Here is a 6445-nt window from a genome sequence, read left to right as displayed (position 1 = left end):
AGACGTTTTCATTGATCGTAGCCATTTGTGGTCGGGCGTTGTCTTGTTAGCAGATTCCATCATCCGTGCCATGTAGCGTAGTCACCGTGACGAAGAATTTCGTCACAATTATGTCGTTATTTGAGGTTGCTTGGAAAAGTAACAAAATGTATACGATAAAAAGCAAAGATTTCACCCCCAAAATCACATTTCAGCCACCTTCGGGCCTCTTGGGGGACGTTGGATTAGTGACATTTCTCTTCTCTTCTTTTAAACACTTTTTCAATTCCATCAATGCGACGAATTAAAAAACCTGAACCATTGCTAAAAAGAACACTTTACCAATGTCTTTAGTTTCATCAACAATGTTGATGTGCCAAAATTTGGCGATTTCTTCTATGCAGCAGGGTTATTATGGCTCCATATAAAGGGCGATAATCACGTAATCCACAATCTTATAAATGTCTAATAATGATGTTTAAAGACAGTCCGAAGTGCCTGGCAGTCTCTGCACTAAGTTGGAATGGGTTTTCAACCTGGTTGTTGACAATAACCCAATTCTGATATCGAGTTGTCACCCTTGGTTGCCTACGCCTTGACTTGTCTTGGACAGTTCTAGTGGTGTTAAAACGTTAATTCAAATGTTAGATGATGGTTCTTCTGCAAACATTTACGTGTCATGCAACAGCAGAAAGCGCAATTAAAGAATTCATCATACACACAGCCCCTTTATTTTCGGAATTTATCATTTTTAAAATTTGAAAACAGGAGAAAAGGGTACCCAACTGTTAAAAAGTACGGAATTTTAGAGTGTGTAAGGTGTGTTTACTCCTTGTCTACGTGCTTCAAAGCAAATTTTGTGTGTAGGCAGCGTTGATTTCAACACAGACCGAGAGAAATCAATACCAACACTTTGTCCACGTACTACTTCCGGTGTAGGATTTCTTTGGCCTGCTCTAGCACAAGAAGTAGGGCTGTACCCCGGTAGCAAACCCGCTTGTCCTCAATAGCCCCTAGTTCAAGTCACAAGCCTCAAATCACTAGGTCAAATCATCAAATCAAATCACCAGCATGATAAGTTGAGTCTAGCGCAAACTGTAACCTCCTTGGTCTAGTCTAAACTTCAAGTCCACAGCAACTAGCAATCCGCGAAGCCACTCGTGTCAGGCCCCCTCATCATCCCCACCCTGCTTGCAATCCGCGAAGCCACTTACGTCAGAAAAAAAGAGAGGGGGAGAGTGAGAGATCTCGCCCACAGAGTCACTGCGCGGCGTGGCGCTGTAGTTTACTCGATTAATCGAAGGCCTGCGCAAGCCTCAAGTCCCGTCCGCAGCCACAAGCCCCACAATTCACACAGTACTGATTTGCGCTAGGCCTAGAGATTTGCCCCAGGACAAGCTCGAAACCTGACCTGCTGACTTGTACTGTCTCGATACACCGAGCGAGCGGCACGCCGCGGTACCGCTCGATGGCGTAGGACCGTCTCGATGGCGACAAGACAGTCCGATGTGTTCAAACAGCAAGTACTGTTCGCTGTGTGAACTTTGAACCGTGGAGGAAGGGAGAGGCTTGGCTTGTTTTGGTGCAAGGCGTAGAGAGCTGAAGTTATTTTTAACTTCCCGCCGTTGATCAGCTAAGCGAATGGATAAGTGAGAAGGAGCGTGGTATTGTAGTAACAGAGGACAGAGACCTAGGTTTCTGGTAGTAATGAGAATAAGTTGACTTAGATTACCCTAAAACGGAAAACTCCAGGGGTCGTTGTGATTGGCTTTTGTATCGTATGTATGTAACCTATTTTGTAGATGTGTTACACTCACAGTAACATAATACAGAACATTTAGGAGACGGGCTAGGCCTACTTCAACTCAATGTCAGGGCCAACCTGGGCTGAGAGGGAACAACGCCCCAGCAGAAAGACGGAGGTTCTCAGTAAAAATTTCTCCTCATACGGGAATCGAACTGAGGTCTTTTGCGTGCGACGATGAAGCGCTTGGCTCGTGCACATTAAAAATAAACAGGCCTTAACATCATAAGAATAGCCGATCCAATATTAATTTTTAAGTGCATTGAATAGAGCTTTTTGTTTTTTACAACCGAACTATGAAAAAAAACCCCAACTGATCTTGCACTTTTGGTGCAAGCCTCTCAACGCAAATAACCAGAGAATCTTCTGTAATATGTACTGAGCCCACTGCCACGAGAGTTCGTGACGTCACGACAAGCACAACAGTAGGACTGTCCGCGAGTCACAACTCACCGGAAATTCCCTCCGGTAGCCAGCGGGAGGCAAATCAAACCACAAACCTGCTCGCAAGACTATACCGCAAGATGTCCGCTGCTTTGCAAGCCTTCGATTAACCGAGCAGAACCCAGCCCTAACAAGGAGTCTCATAAGTCCCACAAGTCATTCTTTTAATTTTTATTACAATTCTTACGCTATACCGACAATTATCGTAATATAATAGGTGTGACAGAACTTTTGCATCTCGCATATTATCTTCATAATATGAGTATCATAATGAGTCTACTTAAAGCAGTTCGAATATCAAACAAAAACCAGCAAAAACAAACAAAAAGACAAACAAAACAAGCAAAAAATAGACGTGGAAGCAAGCACACCTTTGTTTTTTGTGCGCCTGCATAGGTTCAACGCCTTGATAAACACAGCTAGATCTTTACGTCATTTCGATTATGCAAATTATTTTATTATCATGTTTGTTAGTTTGAGTATTGTAGTCAACATGATATGATTTATTCAATTTTGCAGAGCGAGGGCTAGTGAAGTACACTTGTGTCATTAATTGCCCCATCTCTACTCCAACCCTCATCCACAATAAAAATTACTTACCGTCAGAAATTACATAATGATATCAAAGTACACATGTAGTTGGTCATACCCTCAAGCCAAGTGCCAAGTAGGCTATGTGTATGACAATCAACATTATTTTCAGAGAGTTTGAAGAGACCTAAAAGAGTTCCTTTGGTCGATAAAAATATTCCCTTTGGAGCGAATAAAAATCTAAAAAATAGATAAATAAAAAAGTTAGAAAGCAAAGAACCCCCCCCCCCCCCAAGAAACAACAACAACAACAACCCAACCAAAAAAAACCCAACCACAACAACAACATAAAGCCAACAAAAAACCCCCAACCAAAAACAACCCCCCCCAAAAAAAACACAAAAAAAACAGCAACACCAAAACAACAACCCCCAAACTAAACAAAAAAAAGAAGAACAACAAATAATTGCATGAATACCGTCCGACACTATACTGGTCATTTTCTTTTGGTATGGTATGGTATGGTATGGTACGGTATGGTATGGTATGGTATGGTATGGTATGGTATGGTATGGTATGGTATGGTATGGTATAGTAAGAGTATGGTATGAACACGTCTTGTTTCAACACAGAAATGTTAAGCTTAATCAAGGGACAGAACCTCGGATTTTACGTGCATCTCAAATAAGAACGAAGTGATGATCCATGGAATACACACACATTTACACGCACACTTACACACACTCACACAAGCACACACTCATACCCACATACACACCTACACACACACACTCACACAATCAGACACACACAAACACACCTACACACGCATACTCACACAAGCACACACAAACACACATACACACGCACACTCACACAAGCACACACACAATCACACACACACACACACACACACACACACACACACACACACACACACACACACACACACACACAGACATATTGAGCCTTCTAAATTAGTCAGCATCGTTGGAGCGCCTCCCTGACCATTTCCCCTCCCTTCAAAGAAGAAAAGAAAAACAAAACAAAACAAAACAAAACAAAACCCCCCCCCCCCCCCCCCCCCGGCCACATGTATATAATGGGCCACATATTATAATTATAATATTCGAACTTTGAGTTGCTACCTGGCGGTTGTCGAGCATAGCACACATAGAGTTAGTGACCCACCTTTTGGGTCGGGAAAACCCATGATGAGTTGCGCAAGTGAAAGGCAGATGGGACCAATCAGTGACACTCCCACTTTCGTTGTTAACGCGAGGTAGTTTTGTTTTGCTTGTTGTTGTTGTTGTTTTTAATGTTCGTCTTAACAATACTGTTGTTTGATAGCAGTATCAGAAACAAAGAACTAACGCTTCGAAAGTGTGCAGACGCTTCATCACTGTTTTAATAGGTTTCACATCATACGATGAAAAACAGATTAATAACGAGTAAGAACAATGATATCAGGCCTCTATATATCTATAGTGCGGTCAAAAATTCGTGTCGCAACTTATCGTCAAGTATTTCCTGAACTATTGAACTTAGACTCTCCAGCTTTTGCACAATGACTTCGTATCTATTTGTCTTGACAGATCGATATTTATGTAAACACCTGATAGCTGTGTTCTAGAAAGTTTTAAAATAAATACCAATAAAAAATCTAACTGGGTGGTTTCTACAGATTTTAAAGGTTTACAGCAAGGTCAAATTCGCTTTTAAAAGCAAGTCAGTCATTTTTTTTTGTAATTGCCACATTATGCTTATAATTAAATGTATGTTTTGAGAACCTTTAGAGCAAAAATGGGATCACTATAAAGTTATTTTCTTGTGACAAGTTTTGCCAATAAAAAGTGTGATTCGTGCGATATTTGTACGCAAAATGTGTGTGAGAAGCGGGAAGTGCGGTTAACAACAGATTTATAGTATTTTATATAAATTTATGAAGAAAGGTTTTAATCTAGCCTCAATTATTGTGAAAAATTATAATTAAGTTAAGGAAAATTGATACAAACTGTTGTGAAAAGTATGGATGACATTGATTTGCCGGTTAAAGAGATATTTGAGGATAAGTTGCGCAACGAACTTTTGACCGCGCAGTTAACACTTATCATCTTGCGCAATCGGTAAAGAGATAACGGCGAAATACTTCGGAGCCACGTACTCTACAAGGTTCTTCAAACTGTAGGGATAGGCAAATATCGAAATAAGTGTAATTCTTTTTTTTAACCTGCTTGTGCATATTGTTAGCCCTTCAAATATGGGCCTAGAAACGTAAACCTACGTGCGCACACGAATGTGGAAACATTATGTTCGAAATGTCTACGTAACCCACTCTTTTGTTGAAAGAGTGCGCTAACACCTTCTCCAACACAACGTTTTATTGCAAATTTTAGGTCAGGGGCTGAAAATCTTCCAAATAGCACTGGGTTCACCCCCCCTCCCCCTCCCCCCACACTTTCCCTACGACGCACCAGTGAACTGGAGTTTTATCAGTAGCCTCCACCCTATATATATATATATATATATATATATATATATATTTTTTTTTTTTATAGTAGAGGGTTTTACGGCGCTCGCTCATATGAACGCCAAGGGGTGGGTGTCAACAGAGAAGTCTTTACAGGGAATCATACTTATTCTACTCACCTCTCTAGCTCCAACAGCAGAAGGTCTGCTTCGACTATCAAGGCACCCCGGAAATAGCAAGTCACAAGAGAGTGACAAACATACAAAAGAAGTAGAGGAAAATGACAATAGTAAGAATTAAGAAAGAAAAAGCAGCAGTTCCCAGTTTTAGATCAGGCACAGTTATGAGCGTGGCATGAATCAGCCCATTTACAATTCTGCTATGCTTGAACGAGAAATGTCCCCCCTTTGGGAATGGCCTAAAGACACTACAGTCAGAGGAACCGCCCCGCGGGGTAGCCTCCACTCTAGGTAAGAGACGATACCCAAAGTACGAATAAGAACAATTTATTTTATTTCAATAAGTTCTTATCTTTCTATGATCGGAGGGGGGAAATGCAGATTAAAATATTATTGAATTAAATACATCTTTCTTTTTTTTTTTTTGGGGGGGGGGTTGTTAAAAAACATTTTCGCTCAACAATCTCTCATCACAACATTCACTTTCACAACAACAACACATGTCACATGTCATCTATAATTGATTGTTAGCCTTAATGAACCCATCCAGTAATACATGTAATAGTTTTTGTTGTTGTTTTTTTTTTTGTTGAAAAAAAATTAACAATACGAGGTTCGCAGCTGATTCTTTTTTTACAGGATAAGAAAAGAATCAGCTATTTCTCTAAGACAAATTTTAAAAAATGTGTCTGCTCTGTTCCTGGCATTATACCATTTTCAATCACTTTCAAAATGCAATTGCACTTTACTGGCCTACTTCCACAACTAAAAGTTGACTGAAATCTTCTAATACAACAAGTCTATTTGGGACAATAAAGGCAAGAGCAGAGCCCACGAAGTGTATTTTCATAAACAATGGATAACAAACTTCTCACTCAGGCAATCAATTAATAACATACTCAGACTTTGCTTTCGAAAATAGTCGACACATTATATAAAAAGCGAACGTCTCAAATATAATCCTTCACTAACATTCACTTTCTTTCAACAGTTTCATGTGTGTGTGTGTGTGTGTGTGTGTGTGTGTGTGTGTGTGTG

Source organism: Aplysia californica, unplaced genomic scaffold (genome assembly GCF_000002075.1).
Source record: "Aplysia californica isolate F4 #8 unplaced genomic scaffold, AplCal3.0 scaffold00544, whole genome shotgun sequence".
In the NCBI taxonomy this organism is placed as follows: domain Eukaryota; kingdom Metazoa; phylum Mollusca; class Gastropoda; order Aplysiida; family Aplysiidae; genus Aplysia; species Aplysia californica.
Note: the sequence above shows the minus strand (reverse complement) of the source record.